This window comes from Rhagoletis zephyria, unplaced genomic scaffold, assembly GCF_001687245.7.
Source record: "Rhagoletis zephyria isolate East Lansing unplaced genomic scaffold, Rhagoletis_zephyria_1.1 Rzeph_scaffold_02409, whole genome shotgun sequence".
In the NCBI taxonomy this organism is placed as follows: domain Eukaryota; kingdom Metazoa; phylum Arthropoda; class Insecta; order Diptera; family Tephritidae; genus Rhagoletis; species Rhagoletis zephyria.
Window position 1 is genome coordinate 10,552 of NW_016159493.1, and position 19,360 is coordinate 29,911.

General features: G+C 37.3%; 1 long non-coding RNA gene across 1 annotated transcript in view; it reads left to right on the plus strand.

The window, feature by feature from the left end:
- Positions 1-472: 472 nt before the first annotated feature.
- LOC108366816 (uncharacterized) overlaps positions 473-19,360 on the plus strand; it is a 26,497-nt gene continuing 7,609 nt past the window's right edge. Inside the window, exons 1-2 of the long non-coding RNA XR_001848161.1 lie at positions 473-645; positions 12,742-12,863. This is a non-coding gene — a long non-coding RNA (uncharacterized LOC108366816). The remainder of the gene's footprint in view (positions 646-12,741; positions 12,864-19,360) is intronic.

The following is a 19,360-nucleotide window of genomic DNA, read 5'->3' on the forward strand; positions in this document are numbered from 1 at the left end:
TGACACCAATTGTCACGATTATCTTTGAATACTTGACGGATTTCCCAAAATCTCCCAGTTTCGTATCACTCGATTGTTAAATAAACGCTCAAAGTGACCAAATCATTACAATTAACTTGATTGTACAACAAACACCTACAATACTTGTTAAGGCAATTCAAACACTTTACAATACTTGCTAAGGCAATTGATCTCTATACCCGGCTTCTGTTTTACAACGGAACTTGTAGCTTGCTTATTCTAAACTGAACTTGTGGTGCGCTGTGGCAGCGCCCTTATATACTTGCGCTCGCGCTCATGGCAACTCCCGAAAGTTCTTATCTAAAGTTATCAGGCATTTCATTTGACGTTTTTCCTCTACATTTTTATCGCGCATTCCTTCATTATCTTGTTGTTCGCTTTGCGAGTTCGCAGTATTTAAATAAACTAATAATATTTTTACAAGAGTTTAATTTGGTTTCATCTTATTTATTTTAGTTATTCCAGTTACTAACTTGCGATTGGGTTCTCGAAAATAAGACACAGCTTTGGGAGGCAGAGTTCAAAAGAGCGGATTACACAATACCACAGCAAGTTTCAGGTGATTATTTGGAGAATTTCCAAAAGGATCTTAATTCGATGCGCTACGTCATAGACGACTTGGAAGTAAGTTGTTCTCTCCTTAAATAAGTTTGTATATTTACATGCATCATCTACATATCGTCGTTTAAAGTACAAAACCGCATATCTGCAAAATGCAACACCGCGTATCAAGATAATGCAAAACCGTGTATGTGAGGTTGCATAATTTATTTTCTAGAGAATAAAAACACTCATATTTCAAAATGGTTCTCTTTTTTTTATAAAGCAATCGTATTTCTGGCTAGTATATTTCAGGACGAATTGATTAAGATTGGACCAAGGGCTTGAGTGAGCAAATCCAATTTTTTGGCAACCAATGTCAGTTACGCGGTTTTGCAGAATGACGATACGCGGTTTTGTACTTTAAACGACGATATACTGATCTATACATACCAGAGACCGAAAATAACTGGCCCACATTAATCATATTGTAACTTTGTCTATCATTAACCATTTATTTTTTACTTTTTGTGATATATCACTGTGAAAGCGTTTTATGCGAGGGAGTTTACAGTTAATGACTGTGAGAAATGGAATCGCTAACGAAAATACAGACCAACCGCAGTTATTTATGCAATTTTTTTTTGTTGAAAAGGTGGGTTAGTATATTTATTTATGGTGCAGAGAAAATATATGATGAAATTGCAACAAAGTAAAACAAACTATAAGGAATACCAAGTAAAACTATTTTTACTCACTCAAATGATCACCGTTAAAAACTATTTTTAACAAACTTTACACGCTGAAACTTTTTTATCACTACTTGTACCCAAGTCAAAAAAGCTGCCTAATTCAACGCTATATTTTCGGTCCATCTTCTTCCCTTATATAAATAAACTATACTAAATAGAAGCAAACTACCGAAGCATTTCATTTAACTTACATACCGCTGCATTTAAAACAAAAAAGTAAAACAAAAGGTCAATTCTAAACGTAAAAAAACATCAGATCAAATAAAAGTCTATCCAATGCAGATAAGCCAAAAACTCGTTATAAAAGTTATTGTGAGTGATTTATTTTTTATAACAAAAAATAAATGTAAATTTGTGACACAGCAATAAATGTGCCAGTTATTTTCGGTCTCTGATACATACTCGTAAAGCACGGATCACACTATTTGTATATTTGTACAGATTTGAACGTTTTAGCAGTCACAGAGTGGTGTTGCCGAGAAACGTTTATTGAGAATGAGTTCAGCTCAATAAAAAAATTTCCAAACAACACCACTCTGTGACTGCTAAAATGTACAGATCGTGTGATCCCTGCTTAAGATATAATATCTCGAACGGCATGACAGATTTTCGTGGAATTTGTAATATATGTGGCTTTCGCCCATCACCATAGTTTACGACAAAAATATTTTTAAACCATTTGCTAGAAAATAAGGCTTTGTAAAATCGTACATACCTAAGCAAAATGGTGATATGCCCTTCTTCTCCTTACTTGGCTCTACATAGGCGTCGGACTGTTTTGAATACCTGCTCATATGAATATGTCGTATTTCGCTGCCAATGTCTCTGCCATTTCCATTGCGTATCATACACTATAAGCTATTTCATGTTGGGCACGTTCGCCAAGGCAAATCAAAACAGTTATGGTGATTTCGTTTATACCAAAATGTGTTGCCTTTTGATTGCCCTTTTTCTATTCGTGTTCGGTTCTAAGATAAAGGCAAACGAAATTAGAAAATTTTGTGCTCGTTTCTTAGAATTACACACTCATACTCAGGCACATTCCCTGCCCCTTAACCCTTAATTAGACGCATAAAAAAAATCACACAATTAGTCGCATGGGGTCCCCAGTAAAAGTATTGAAAAAAGAGTTTTCAAAATAAAAATAAGGAAGTGTGTATTAACAAAAATATTAAAGTACTCTATTATCGTTAACTTAAAAAAATAAAAACATAATTCCGACTTCAAACTTAAAAAACAAAATTAAAACTTACTTTCACCAAAAAATATTACGCTAGTAGGCGCATGGGGTCAGCACTCAAGCGAGTAGCGACACATGTGTACACGACGATGTTCTTTCCGTAACTAAATAAATAAAACGAAATGTATATTGTCATAAATATTAAAGCTCTTTGTTATAGTTAACTTTAAGAAAGAAAAGCATAACTTTGACTTCAAAATTAGATACAAAAGTAAAAACTAAAAAATGTTACATAAGTGGTCGCATGGGGTCAGGGCTTAAAAGATCAGCGACAAATGTGTACACGCCGACGTTCTGGCCGTGACATATTTACGTACCCCGCGGGGAGTTAGTACATTTTTCTTCAATCGCGAGTGTAGGCAAGTCGGTCTGCATATCGTTACCTTAAAAAGAGTATCAAAAACAGGTAGAGCTTTTTAAAACGTGGTATGTACCTCCGTTTCTTTTGGCAGTAACACTTTGAATTTTTTATTGAAGGTGTATTTTAATTTCTCTTACTAATATATGTGAAAAACACAGTTTCCAAAAAGTATTGGTTAGAGCCTTTGTGAATTAATTAACGATCACCCAAGGGTGAACACACTAGCTCAGCCGTTGTATTTGTATGCGTTCAGCTATGTCCATGTCGCTAAAAAGCTCGTACAGTTCGTCAACACATCTTCTTCAGTACACGTCCCCAACGCGCCATAGATCTTGCGTAGAATGGTTCGCTCGTAAGGGCCCAAAGACTTCTTATCTTTTTTCGATATCGTCCACGTTTCTGCGCTACATAGAAGGACGGACATAACAGATTTGTGAAGCGTAACTTGTCTTCGATGAGAAAGGCCTCTATTTTGAATAGCCTGCCGAGCCCAAAGTAGCCCCGGTATGGCAAGCGTTACCCTCTGCTTAATGTGTTGGCTGAGCAGTTAGATATTAAAGCAAAAAAAAACTTGGTGTTTAGGGGCTGCTAGATACCAAAGTAAAAAATATTAAGTATTTAGCAGGCGCTAAATACTCTGGTCCAAGTACTCAGGTTCTTTGGAGATGCAAAATACTTTCAATAAAGTACCAAGGTATTAAGTCTCGATGGCTAAATACTTTCAAACTAAATACTTTATGAGGTGGGTTTTGTCTAAGGCTGAGGTACGCTCAGCCGGCTCAGGGTACAATAGAGGTCCCACTAACCCCCACCAAATCAAACACAATAGTTATTGTAATACGTAGAACACACGAGGCGAGATATGGCCACAGCGCCGGCAACCTTTCATCCAAGAAATGAGAGAGAGAGTAACAACGGCTATGGATTGGTAACGGTGAGAGTGGCAATGAGAGCGACAGTGATACTCGGTGACGACGGTGATCGCAGCGGCAATGAGAGTGACGGTGATACTCGTGACGACGGTGATCGCAGCGGCAATGAGACTCGTTGATGCCGGTGAGCGCAACGGCAATGAGAGCGGCGGTGCAGCAACGGCCTCCAAAAGGCGATGGCGGGTGACTGGCGTTGGCTCCGAGGGCGATAACGATGGTGCGGTCCCAATACTGAAGGCGGCGGCAGCGGCCCTAACTTGTGGTGACGGAGGGAGCAGCGCCCCTGTCTGGCGGCGACTACTGCAATCGGCCGACGGGTTGGGCACGATGATGGGTTCGGCCCAGGGCGGCAACGACGGTGGCAACCCTAATAACGAAGACGGCGGCAGCGGCCCTTGCTGTGGTGACGGAAGGAGCAGCGCTCCTGGATTACGGCGGTGATAGGGGCGGCGGCCTCAAATGCCGTTGACTTGTTGCGGCCTGCAATGAAGAGACAACGGAGACTGATTAGTGGGCCCTAAGCACTCACCTGTGTCGCCCATCGTAGTTGCACACTAACGATGTAGGTGCGGAACGGTTGGTGGCACGGGTGAGTGCGACCTTCCACGGCGGCTTGGGGACCGGTACGAGGGGAGTACATGGTTGCAAATAGCAACGACAACGTCTACAAAGTGTAACGATGCTCATCTACCAAAAGGCGACGTACGCGCTCCCTTACCTACGGAGACTGATAGCGGATGAGCAATTGTAGAGAACCTTATACCCATCGCCGCGCAAGTCGGTTGCGAAGTAAGAAGAGCTGAAAAGGTTTTAGAAATCTTTGCGCAAGTGCCCAACGAACTTTCCACGTGTGTTCGGGCGCATGCTTGCTTGTGCTTTGTTTTGTACATATTCTATTTTTAGCGCACGCTGGTGTGTGTGTATGTATGTGCGCTGTGAATGTTCTGCATATACCGCCGTATACGAATGACTGGCGTATGTAAGTAAGCATTTCGTATGTTCACACGAGTGGCATATGTGCATGCGTATGCTTGTATATACATATATATACGGTCGGCATNTTGTTTTTTTGTAGAGGTGGCACAAAGCATTGAAAGCCGAAAAGTGTGGGACTTGCCTTTCAGCTCACCGCACTAAAAACCCACCCCTGCTCCGTTTCCCTCCCACCGTGGAACTACCGTAAGGTATTACTTCGCGGAGGGGGAGCGGCCTATTGCCAATCTATGAAATTCTGCGGAGTTGTTCCGCTCGACGCAATTTAGATGAAATTGTGCTTGCCAAATTGCAAACAACGGACCAGTTATCTTCTGACTCAAGCATAGTATCCACAAGGTTATGAATCGTACNGCGGAGTTGTTCCGCTCGACGCAATTTAGATGAAATTGTGCTTGCCAAATGGCAAGNATTGCCAATCTATGAAATTCTGCGGAGTTGTTCCGCTCGACGCAATTTAGATGAAATTGTGCTTGCCAAATTGCAAACAACGGACCAGTTATCTTCTGACTCAAGCATAGTATCCACAAGGTTATGAACCGTAAGTGGCCTCCCCACCTTCCTGCTCGAGTCATCCCTTTCGATTGCAAACCTCGGACAGACGAAAAAGCAGTGTTCAGCGTCTTCAATAATATCCTTTGCACAGAAGGTGCAGAAGGGATCGTCTTTGTGCTTAAATCGGTATAAATATGATTTAAAGCACCAATGCCCTGTTAATATTTGGGTCAAATGAAAGTCCACTTCCCCATGTTCCCTACTTACCCACCTTGATATCGAGGGTATGAGGCGGTGCGTCCACCTCGTTTGCCATTGCTGCAAGCACCTCTGTGTCACCTCTTCGCGTCTCGTTCGGTTTGTAGGCCTGGGGCCTGTCACTTCCACTAGAATGTCAATGGGGCAGAGTCCTGCCACCACTAGTGCTGCTTCTTCGGACGTAGTTCGGAATGCACTGCATACTTTGATAGCGCAAAATCTGTGCAAAGACCTTGCTTCTCGTACATATGACGTCTTGCTGAACGCTTCATACCAGATTTGTGCACCATAGAGCAGCACACTGCGCACGACGCTTGCGTATAGCTGCCTACGCTGTTGTTTCGGGCCTCCTACGTTCAGCATAACCCTTGTTAGTGCCCCTGCCACCTTTTCGGCTTTCTCGACAGCATAATCAATGTGCGTCTTGAAGGTAAGCCTCGCATCAAACATTATGCCTAGGTATTTTAGGGCCGCCTTTGACGTAATTTCTTGTTGACCAACCTTTATAGTCGCCACTTCTCTGACTTTTCTACTGCTTACTAGAACTGTCTCACACCATCGTACATGATATTCCAAAGTATTGGACCCAGAACCGAACCCTGTGGTACTCCAGCCGAGACTTTATGTTCTTTGACACCATTCTCCGTATTGTACAGTAGCACTCTATTTGCTAGGTAGTTGTCTACAATCTTGCGGGGGTATGCGGGTACCTCGAATCTGCGTAGAGCAGCGTTTATGTGTTTCCAACTTGCTGTTTTGAACTCATTTTTTACATCGAGGGCGACAAGCAAGCAGTACTCCTTTGCTCCTCCCTTCCACCTTTCGCCACTGATTGCATCTTCCGCCAACTGCTTTACTAGACTGGCTGCGTCTACTGTTGACCGCCTCTTTCTGAAGCCGAACTGTGTCTCTGAGAGGCCTCCCTTTTCCTCGATTGCTTCTAGCAGTCTATCGCTTGCCCGTCGTATCCAACATGCATATAGGACGATATGCTGAGGGATCTTCTGGTGGCTTCCCAGTTTTCGGCAATAGAACTAGCCGCTGGCGCTTCCATGCATCAGGAAATACTCCTTTAAAGCATTCGTTAAAACTATCGACGAACACTTTAGGGTTCGCAGCTACAGCAAGCTTGAGGACACGATTTGGAATTGCATCTGGCCCCGGTGATTTTTTATCTTTAAATCGCTTGGCCGCAAGAAGTACTTCTTCCGTGCTCACCATGGGAAACTCGAACATCGTAGGAGGAAAGATTTCTCTCGGCGTAGGGTAGAGTAGGTTGTGGGTGCAGGTATTGTAGAGTAGTGAATGCTACGTTACAACTTTATTAAAAAAAAAATAACAACTTGTCTTACACTCACCTCAACTTACAAAATACTTTCACAAAAGTACCAAGGTATTTAGATTCGATGACTAAATACTTTCAAACTACAAAAAAATTGATGATTTAGGAGAAATTAAAAAAAAAAAATACCTCACCTTACACTCTCCTCAACTTATCTAAGCCCAACTCACTTCACCTCACCTCAAATAAACTAACCACACATAAACTCACCACATCTAACTTGAGCTCATCGCAACTTGATTCACCAAACCTTAACTCACTATAGCAGAACTCATCACACCCGTTCTCACCACACCTAAATTTAGTTATTTATTTACGTCTATGAGCAGAGATTCCTACAGACTTTTATAATACATTGCATATGCACTCACGATTACAATTAAAGTAAAATAATAAAGAATGCTTAACATCAAAAGATTGTGTTTAACAAATTAACAAATGCTGGTTTGGTAAAGTACAGTGTATTGTAACATTATGCGATGTTAGATTGATTTATCGCATGGCTCTAGATAAGGGGCATTGATTGCAAACTTGGTTTGAACATTGGCCCCATAGAATGGATAATAGATGCGAAGACTGCGTTTTGGAAAGTTAAAACTGATCCTTTTCAGGAGATAAGGGCAACGAAGTAATCCTTGAATAACATTATTTACAAATGTTAGCGATAATATAGACCTGCGGCTTTCGAGAGTTTTGAGATTTATTAACATAAGACGGGATGTGTACGATGGCATAGGAGTTTCAAAGTTCAGGGACCGAAGAGAGAATTTGAGAAATACCTTTTGGATACGCTCTATTCTTGTTATCGGGAGTTGATTATAATGCCTGCAGACAAAACCAGCATATTCTAGATGAGAACGGACGAAACTTGTAAACAAAATTTTTTAATGTATGTATATGTTACGACGCACAAACCCAAGAACCGAGTAAGATTTCGCTATAATGTAATTAATGTGACTTAAAACTGAGCTTACTATCAAAAATAATGCCTAAACAATAGCTTCGTTGACATTTTCCAGGGTATTATTTGATATACAATAAAATGTATTGCGAACATTTTTGATTCAAGCGAAAGATAATTTGAAACATTTCTTTAAGTTTAAAGTAAGGCCCGACTTCGTACACCATAACATTAACATCACACTGAGCTTTAATCATTGCGAACAACTTCTAATCATCCGTATATAGTAAAAAATTGGCGTAAGAAAAACAGTCGCTTATGTCATTAATGAAAAGGGCGAAAAGCGTTGGACCTAGAACGCTACCTTGGGGGACACCTTATGAAGCGCTAAAGGGCTCAGAAGATGCATTATCCACTGTGACCACACAGCGTCTGTTAGAAAGATACGATTTAATCAAATCTAAAAGACATGAACGAAAACCTAGACAGGAAAGTTTACTTATAAGAATTTTATGTGACACAGTGTCAAACACCTTATGAAAGTCCGTATATATGCAGTCGACCTGGTGACTACCAGAGAAAGAAGCAATGCAGTATTCTGTGAATACGGATAAGTTCGAAAATGTGGACCTATTGGAGACAAATCCATGTTGGATAGGAGAGATATGCGAATTAACGACGAAATATAGTTTGTCATAGAAAACACTCAAATAGTTTAGACAGTCGAAAGTTTTGAGGTGGGCCTATAATTTCGTACGTAATTTAACGGGGTAATGGAGGCCATTTTCCGTTCATCTATAAACTTCCCTAAAGCTAGAGACTTGTTGGACAGTTTTTCAATAACTAAGTAGAGAAACCATCTACATCGGTCTGTACAGAGGGCATAAGTGCAAATATTCCCTTGGCAATATCTTCGGAAGATAGCGTTAGTGAACCAAAATTGAGATTCCTATCAATGTGCGAATAAAAATTTGGCAAAAAATCAAGGTCGTCATAAACAAAGTTAGACTTAAAGAAGTCCGTCTAGTAAGCTTGAATTTTATGTAGAATTTGCTTCTTAAGTTCTTAATCTTCTTCAGCTCTTGTGTGCCAAGTTATTTTGTATGACAAACTTTTCCTAAGAGGAATATTTAAGAAGCGTATCTCCGGCAGTTTAGATTTAAAATTAGAACAATACGTCGAAATGTTTTCACCAGACAACAGGTCATCCCAGTTAATCCCAACTAAAGAGTTATTTAGCTGTGAGTAATAATGTAATGCGATGAAAGCATACAATTTGCAACCCTACAAATCACCTTGTATGAACACGAATTAAATCTAATCTAATACAAGAATTTACGATATTAAAAATACAACCTGTTCTATGTACAATAGCAGCTAGGTTTAAGAGGAGAGTGAAAAATAAATTGGCGGCATTCGCCCGCGTACCATTAAAACGAAAAGTTGAGTTTATTCTAAAACATAATTGGAGGTCCCACTAATAGCGGCGGAAATTCGCCCACATTCTTGGGTAGCCACAGGAGCACCACCGGAGCACCCAAATAGAGGCGTACAACAACTTCGTGCAAGAGCATAAGCGGGGCGCAACACGACAGCGGCAAGCAGCAGTAAACAAGCAGAGCGGAAGGGCTCCCGCCGGCAGCAACATAAAGGTACGCCTCCTTCAATACCGAGAAGTGGAATTAAATACCACTTCGACATGGCGACCGTGACAGAACCTGGCGAAATGCCGGTCCGCGGGCATAGCAAAAGCGCAAAGCCCAAGAAAGTATACAATGAAATGAATTGAATTGAATTAAAGATTTTTTTTACTAAAGTATCGGTGGTGGTAGCAGCTATTAAACAAAATTATTACAAAAAACTAAAAAAAAAAGATCAAAAACCACACAAAAAATAAAAAATAAATTTTCTTTCAAAACACTTTTAACTTGAACACGCATATACATATATGTACATACACGTACATGCATACTTATGTGGGAAAAACTTTAAATACAAACGGAAATGAACTCCAAATAGATTTTAAAATCATTCTAGTACAAAAACACTATGCTGGCGGAATAAACTAAAACACAAAAAAAAATTTTTAAACTGAAAATTACAAAAAAAATGTTTATTAAAAATATAAAGTGGTGGCGGTGCAGAACATTCAAAAATGAAACACTTGAAAATTACACAAGAAATAAATCAAAATACCTGAATACAAAACAGGAAAAATCCGTAAACGGTTATAAAAAAAAAATTCCAAAAAAAAGCGGTGGTCCCAAAATTTTAAACACTTTATAAAAAAAAAATGGCTTAAGAACAGAAAAGTTGAAATTAAAACAAGAAAAAAAAAATCAAAAAAAAAGCGGTGGTCCCAAATTTGTACAAAATAAAATTAAATAAATTATTGGTAATATGATATGATAGTTGGTGGACCGGTGGCAGCGGTAAAAACTAGAACTCAAAGCCTAAAATTAGAACTATGAAAACGCGAAAGTGCTGTACATACCACAGTTAGTGTACTTAAAAACGCGTCGTACATCGGTTATATAACGGCACACAAACCACGTCTTCTACCAACCACAGCTGTACCCTTAAACACGCCATGCAACCGTTGTATAACGGCATACGCACCACGCCATAAAGAAGCGTCGCTAAGCCTTGGCGCGACGCAAGACAGCGCATCGTTTTAGTATAGACTGCAGCGGGTGACAATCAGCGAAGAAAACAAGCAACAACAACAGCGAGTAGCAGATTCTTTTGGGCATGATGCACTACGTGCGAAACACCACAATATCTTTTTCGTAAATTCAATATGTAACAAAATTCCTGTAATTATGTATTTCATATATTTTTCATTATATTCACTCAAATTCTTGTTAAATATTTTTGCTCTATTCAAACTTTTGGATTGTCAAACATACTTTTAATACCTACTGTACTTATCATACCTACATACATACAAATATTAATACACATTTTTATCTATACACATATGTATATATTACTGCTTTTTCTTCTGGAATTTCAGCTTCAGTGGTACAGTGATGTACAAATATTAATATTTTTTTTTAAACGTAACTTCAACAATTTAAAGTTTTCACTAAAATTTTTCGTCAATTCTTTGGAACATTAGGCAAGAGTCAGATTTTGGAATTTTCATAAATTTTTCTTTTTTTTCAAATATTCGATAAAATTTATATACGAATTTTCGCTGTACTTTTATACTACAACTTTTAGAATTTCGTTTGAGATATGGTAAAATATTTCAACGATTATAATATCAATAAACGTTTTACTCAGTTTTCTATGCCGTGGTAGCCAAACTTCAAATATTACAACTTTATTCAAATAATTTTTTTTCAATAATACAATAGTTGGATAGTTTTTATAGATCTTTTGCTTTGCGTGTGTGCCAGATGTCAGATGTCGAACTTGTATTCAAAGATTTACAAGCAAAATTTTCAAAAGTTACCAAGCGTGTTCTTCAAAGCCGTCCACTTTCAACAAATCGGGAAAAAGTTGACGAATATAAGAAATCTTTAATCGAAACTTACAACGATATTTTAATTCAAGTAAAAAGTTCGGAACAACAAGGAAACAAACCAGCTTCTATAATTAAAAGTTTATCGCGGTGCAGAGAAAAATTACTTCAGTGTTTTCAAAAAATTGGGTGTAAAGTTTTAGTACCCGAAGATTCAGTTCTAATACAAGAAGATATTTTAAATTCTGAAGTAGATTCCGACGACGACTTAGCTGACGCTTGTTCAGCTGGCACACCAGAAGTTTCCACCGTTAAAAAATGTTGTTCTTTGCCTTCATTTAAAGATTTTTTACAAATTGAAAAAACGCCATGCGTAATGATTAGTTCACCAAATATTAATTTTATTGCATTCACAAGCGACATAAAAATGACAACACCTGAGCAAAAGAAATCTTTCATTAGCTTGTGTGCATCTATAATCCGAGAAAACTATAGTGGTGACCCCCTATCGCTCAACTGATTCATTGACAAAATCAATTTAATAGAAGAATTGTCGGATGAAAGTTTAACTACAACATTTATAGCATTTTTAAAGTCAAAACTCGAAGGCAAAGCGCGTGAGGTTTTACCCAGTCAAATAATTTCAGTGGATCAAGTAAAGGTTGCGCTACGCAGCAGAATCAAACCAGATAATTCCAAAGATGTCTCTGGCAAAATCGCGTCATTACATATTACTAATAACAACTATGCCGATTTTGCGAAGCGAGTAGAGGAATTATCTGATGCATTAGAGCGATCTTTAATTATTGAGGGTACGACAAAAGCGAAAGCCCACGAGTTAGCGGTAGAGCAGACAGTAAACGTTTGCAGGCTGAACAGTCGTTCAGAACTAGTAAAATCTATTTTAGCATCAACCACTTTTACGGATTCGAAAGATGTAGTCGCAAAGATGATTGTAGAACACAATAATGAAGTCAAAGAGCGGCAGGTGTTGTCTTTTAGGTCACGGGCAAATAGACCAAATAGTTTTCGAGGAGGTTTAGAGGGCACAACAACTATGACTAACAGAACAATAGTTTCAGATTTAATAACGGCAATACAAATATTTACAATAATGGCAATAACACAAGGCACAATAGTCAAAATAATTACAATAGAAGCAACAATTTTAACAGTAGACAAAATAACTACAGAAATGGCACTAGCAATCGTTCGGCAAGCAACAGAAACAGCTCTTCTCGTTCGAATTCGAGAAACACATCTAATGTTCGCTTTTTAAACGCCGATGCCCCTCAGGAGCGAACATTGGGGGAGCAGGAGCTAAGCAATTAAACGTAGTTACCCCTGAAAAATCAATCTACTGCTTAAACCTTAATTATTCAGATCTTATTGAATTAAATTTTACCGATTCTTACAAATTATTCTCGTTTCTCGTAGATTCACAAGCAGACATCTCTTTAATCAAGATTTCCAGTTAAGCAAGAAATTCCGCAATTAACAGTAGTGATACGATAAACATCACTGGTGTAACACCAGAAACGGTTACAACATTGGGAACCGTAAGTACAAACTTGGTTGTATCAAATTTTTTTTGTTCCGCATACTCTTCACGTTGTAGATGACAGTTTCAATATACCTTCTGACGGCATACTAGGTATTATTAACTACGCAAATGACAGTATAACTATCGGCATTGGGACAGAAAGCACAAAAATAGCAATTTTGCACGGTTCTAATACCAATTTAGTGATTCCTCGAAGATGTAAAGTTTTTCGTTTATTTAAATTGACTCATTCCAACAACCCTGTTTTTGTAGATTCTCACGAGTTTGTTCTGGTGTTTTTACATCAAAATGTGTCGTCGACACTAAAAATCCAATTTTAAAAGTAATAAATACGACGGACTAGGTAAAATACGTTCGAAACTATAACATCAAAGCTGAGGATATCAGTAACTATAATGTCTACAAATCAAACGAAACTTCCAAGGACACAAAACGTTTAGAGGAACTAAAGTCAATTTTACAAAAACAAATGCTAAAATATGCTAAAAACAAATTGCTCGAATTATGCTTACAATACGCCGATGTATTTGCCTTAAAAACAGACCTTATGACACTCTATAACTTTTATGAACAGAAACTTCGACTGAATGACAAGACTCACGTTTATATAAAAAATTATCGTTTGCCGTACTCACAACGCGAAGAAATAAATAAGCAAGTCGATACCCTGTTGCGAAACGACTTAATCGAACCAAGCTCTTCAAATTATAATAGTCCATTAATTTTAGTACGAAAAAAATACCCAGCAGGCCAAAAATCGTATCGCTTGTGTGTTTAATTTAGGGCAGTTAACAAAAAGCTTATCGCTGACAAATTTCCACCAGCGCGTGTAGACGATATCTTAGATAACCTTGGACGAGCAAAATACTTCTCGACTTTAGATCTGTTTTCTGATTTTCACCAAATCCCACTGCATAAAAACTCGCGAGATATAACATCTTTCAGCACTGACAAGGGAGCTTTTCGCTGGAAAGTTTTACCATTCGGTTTAAATGTAGCAACGAATTCTTTTTCTCGAATGATGTTAATAGCCTTTTCAGGCATTTCTCCAAATCAAGCTTTTTTGTACGTTGATGAAGTCATAGTTATAGGTTGTAGTGAGACTCACCATCTAAAAAATCTGGCTAAAGGGTTCGAAACATGTAGAAAATTTAATCTCAAGCTAAACCCAGCAAAATGCAATTTTCTTCGTTCTGAGGTAACATTTTTAGGGCACAAGTGCTCAGAAAAGGGACTGCTGCCAGACGATTCAAAAATTAAAGCAATAAAAAAGTATACAAAACCTTCAGATAAAAACGCTGTTCGTCGATTCGTTGCGTTTGCAAATTATTATAGACACTTCATACCTAACTCTGCGTCGCTGGCAGCACCTTTAAATGACTGAGTCGAAAAAATGTCGAATTCTTATAGGACAACGCTTGTGAAACTGCATTTCAACACTTAAAATCAGCCCTAATGTCTCCTAAACTTTTGCAATATCCTGATTTTTTAAAGAATTTTAATAACCGTAGATGCTTCTAAAAACGGGTGCGGTGCTATATTAAGCCAAAATCATAATGGCAACGACTTACCAGTATGCAACAGTACAAGTTTACGATAAATTTTCGTATAATTCTTCTAAAAATATACCGCGAATAGTATCGAATTTTGTATACGATAAAAATAACAAAATTTCAAATATTCAAATATGTGCACATTTAAAACACAAGAAACAAGAATTAATTAATTTTGCGAATGTTAAGGAAACAACTTGTTTAGACGAGTTACTTTTGAGGCTTGATGCTGAAGCCGGCAATCGCTACATTAAGAAAGTAGAATGGCTAAAAGATGATATATTTTTCCATAATTTCTCGATTTCTAATTTGAAAACCAGCGGTAATAACATTTTAAAATTTTTACAAATTATCTTAACAGAACCGGTAGAAAAAGTAACTGACGACGATAAAAAGTTAAAATTAATGACCATTTATCATAATGACCCTATAACAGGCGGACACTGCGGAATTAAAAAAACTATATGCAAAATTACGTACAAAATATCACTGGAAAAATATGGGTCGTGATGTATCCAAGTTTGTTAAAAATTGTTCAAAATGTTTATTAAACAAGGTTAAACCTAAAAACAAGGAAAATCTTGTTATAACGCCAACACCTTGCTACCAGAGTCGAGTAGCGGTAATAGGTTCGCAATTACCATTATATGCGATTTAACAAAGTATTTAGTAACAGTAGCTGTGCCAGATAAAAGCGCTAAAACGATTGAATCTGCCATTTTCGAAAGTTTTGTCTTAACTTACGGTGTAATGAATTCCATTAAATCCGACTTAGGCACCGAATTTAAAAACGAAATTTTCACTGAATTAACCAAACTTTTAAAGGTTAAACCCGATTTTTCAACCGCACACCATCATGAAACTGTGGATACTATCGAACGCAACCACAGAGTTTTTAATGAATACTTACGAGCATATTTAAATGAAACATTTTCCGATTGGGATGTTTATTTAAAATATTTTACATTTTTACACAACACAACAACTAACACAGTTTTCGATAATGAATTTTCCCCTTTTGAATTAATATTTGGGAAAAAGGCCACAGTGCCACATGATTTAAAAAAAGAACAAAACAAATTGACCCGATTTACAATGTAGAAAACTACGCGAAAGAAGTTAAATATAGAATGCAAAAGTCGCACGAAATTGCGAAAGAATTAATTAAAAAATTCGAAAGAAACTAATATACGATAAAACGGCGCGTCCGTTATCAATTAGCGTTAACGACAGGGCTCTTGTTAAAAAAGAACCCCGAAATAAGCATGAAAACATATACCAAGGGTCATGCGTTATAACAAAAATTGACGGTGTAAACGTCACAATTTTTGATGAAGCGAAAAACAAGGAAAAAACAGTACACAAAAATATAATTCATAAAATAAAACAAATTCTCTTATATATGTATGTATAATTGCCTTTAATTTTTCTTTTTATCATCAACTAAAATGAAAATTGTACAAAAACAAAAATAGTAATTTGAAATAAAAAATATGAAAACTACCTCATGAAAAAATTTATATATATACTTTTCCACAAAATTGTAATATAAGAATTTTTCCAAAATATGAAATAAACCAAAAACATTTTTCATACATTGTTAAAACTAAAAATTCAGGAAATCTAAATACAAATATTAAACCAAGCAATTTTTTAATTCCATTATTCACAACCAATTAATATGTATATATGTAAAATTCAATCAATTAGTCTCATAAGTCATTTACAAAAATAATTACTTAATTTTGTTTACAAATGCGATACTTTGCCAAATAAATTACTATTAATAAATAAAATGGGTAATACTAATTAAGTAAATACAAAAACTTTTATTTTAATACTTAATATTTACCAAAACTTAAAATTGATTTGAACGAACGAATGAAAGAAGGAGGAATATCCCTTAATCATTTCTTAAATTCGTTCCTTCAAAACAATTTAATTCTAAGTATAAATGTTGGGCAAGAAGAATATGGCAAACTTGATCACTTTGACAAATTTTTCTTTTTCCAAAGGAGGGTGATGTAATGCGATAAAAGCATACAATTTGCAACCCTACAAATCACCTTGTATGAACACGCCTTAAATCTAATCTAATACAAGAATTTACGATATTAAAAATACAACCCTGTTCTATGTACAATAGCAGCTAGGTTTACGAGAAACGTGAAAAATAAATTGGCGGCATTCGCCCGCGTACCATTAAAACGAAAAGTTGAGTTTATTCTAAAACATAATTGGAGGTCCCACTAATAGCGGCGGAAATTCGCCCACATTCTTGGGTAGCCACAGGAGCACCACCGGAGCACCCAAATACATTTGTACAACACCTTATTGCAAGAGCATAAGCAGGCGGAAGTAAGTGTTTAGTTGTGACGAAAAACTCAATTTAGAAACTGAAAGATCAAGTTCAACAGAATTAAATATCTAGTTTAGTTCGCGAAGGGCACGAGCAATTGGGCATTGAAAGCATAGCTGTTCGAAATATGGTGAAATAAAACGGAGGGCTGCTACGTAAGTATCTAGCCGGAGTGGAAAGGTTAATAAAGATCGGAGCAGTCGGTCTCCCCATTAATGATACTAAACATGAAGGACAGAGACAATATCACTATTCTAGTTTCCAGCGGCTTAAGATTAATTAGTCGCAATCGAGTCTCATAAGCAGGAATGGGACCAGAGAACTGAAGTGAAGAAAGAGCAAACTTTAGAAAAACTTTTTGCACACGTTCGATTCTATAAATGAAGGATTGGTAGTGGGGCCTCCAAATGAACGCAGGATATTCTAGTCTAGAACGAACGAAAGCAGTAAATAATAATTTCAAGGTATGCATAAGGATCTGAAAAGTTTGAGCTGTTTATTTTATGAAACCTAAGACGAAATACGATTTAGAGATAATAAAGTTTATATGATTTGTAAACGTAAAACGCGAATCGAAAACAACGCCTAGATTTTTCTTTTCCTCAAAATGTTGGAGAACAATATCAGAAATGCAGTAGCATGTAGGCAAAATATTAACTAATTTAACGAAGGTGATCTTAAAGCATTTATCGGTTAAAAATTGGTTAAATTATTAATATCGGCTTAAAGTCTATGCGAGTCAGTCGAGTTAGTTATGACAGCAAATATTTTTAGGTCATCGGCATATAAAAGTAATTTAATGAAGGTAAAACAGTTACTAACATCATTGATGAATAAGACGAAGACCAGGGGACCAAGACACTTCCCTGTGGAACTCCAGTGGATGCAGTGAAGGGCCTAGAGAAAACACCCAACAGTAATTATGAGAAATCGGTATAGATACAGTCTACATGGTTCCCAGCTGAAAACGCCGCAATACAGTATTCACTAAATAGGTAGAGATTAGAGACAGATGTTCTACCAGTAACAAAATCATGCTGCTGTGGAGAAAGTATACTCTTAGCAAAATACATTTTTTCATTTGTGATGCTTTCAAAAAGTTTTGATACAGTCGAGAGTTAAGAAATGGGCCTGTAATTAAAACCATCGTCCTTTTTGCCACTTTTGTAAATTGGAGTAACATCCGTCAGTTTCCGGTCGTCAATAAAGACCCCAGATACTAACGATTTATTAAAGATAAATTTGAGAGGCAGAGTATGAGCACGAAAATGTATAAGAAGGACAGTGGAGAGGCCATCTACATCCATCCTAGTGCACGTTTAAGATCTTTAATACCATCCTCAACTTCTAACAACAGGCTCAAAAGGCAAGGTTCCGCGATCTCTACCAATGTTTTGGGTTGGAAAATTTGTTTTTTTTGACACTCTGCTGTTTAGGTTCATTTACGATGCACTGAGAGCTGAGTTGAGTAGTAGAAGCAACTGATTTATTAGTGGCAGCGGCAACCACATCACCGTTCCATTTTTATGACACAAACACATGGAATTTTTGCACAAGTTGATTGAGAATCAATAAGAGTCACTATATAAATAATTTAAAACGTAAACTTGGATACAGACACCCTCAGAATCAAGTAAAACGCGCAGCAAATAAAATACACGTCCGCTCAGCATGACTGTCCACTGGGAACTATTTCGGGATTTCGGTGAGTCACGGAACTATCGAGAATACTTCTAGATTCCCGGGTTTATTTCGTAATTCTCCGACCTATTTCGGAATTCTCGTTGTATTTATCGATTTTCCTATCGATAATATATAATTTTTTTTTATCAATATCGATGTTTATATCGTTATATTTATCGATATATCTATCATTATATATTTAGATATTGGGACTAATATCGGGACTTTTGAGACTTTCGGGGCTATTTTAGGATTTTCTAGACAACCACGAAGTTTTCAGGTTTCTCAGGACTAATATCGCAATTTTTGGGACTTTCGGAAATATTAGGACTAATATTGGGATTTTTGCGGCTTTCGGGACGAATTTCGGGATTTTTGGGAGATGCGAGACTAATTCGGGTTTTCTGAGACAACTTCGGAGTTTTCATGACTTTTGGGATTCTCAGGACTAATATCGGGATTTTCGGGATTCCCCGGACTAATACCGGGATTTTTGGAACTCTTGGGACTATTTTTTGATTCTAGAAGCTTCTCGGGACTAATATCGGGATTTTTTCGACATTCGAGCATATTTCGGGATTTTCGAAACAAACTTTTATGANGCCCATCCGCACGAGGGGCGCAGTCCGCATGACGTACGGAACCAGTATTTTCAATTTTTGCGCCGAGTCACGATAGGCAGGAGTTTGTTAAGTGTCGAGATCTAAAACTGTTCACCTACAGAACTAAATGCATCAGCCGATTTTATGTCTTTATTTTAATGATTCATTTATTGAGAGAGGTCAGTATCGATTTCTTAATGCTGAAAAGCGGATCTGATATATCAAACGTGCTGGAATGAGAGTTAAAATAAAAGCAACCGAGTGGGTCGTGCAATTCAAAATTAGTTTTACAAGC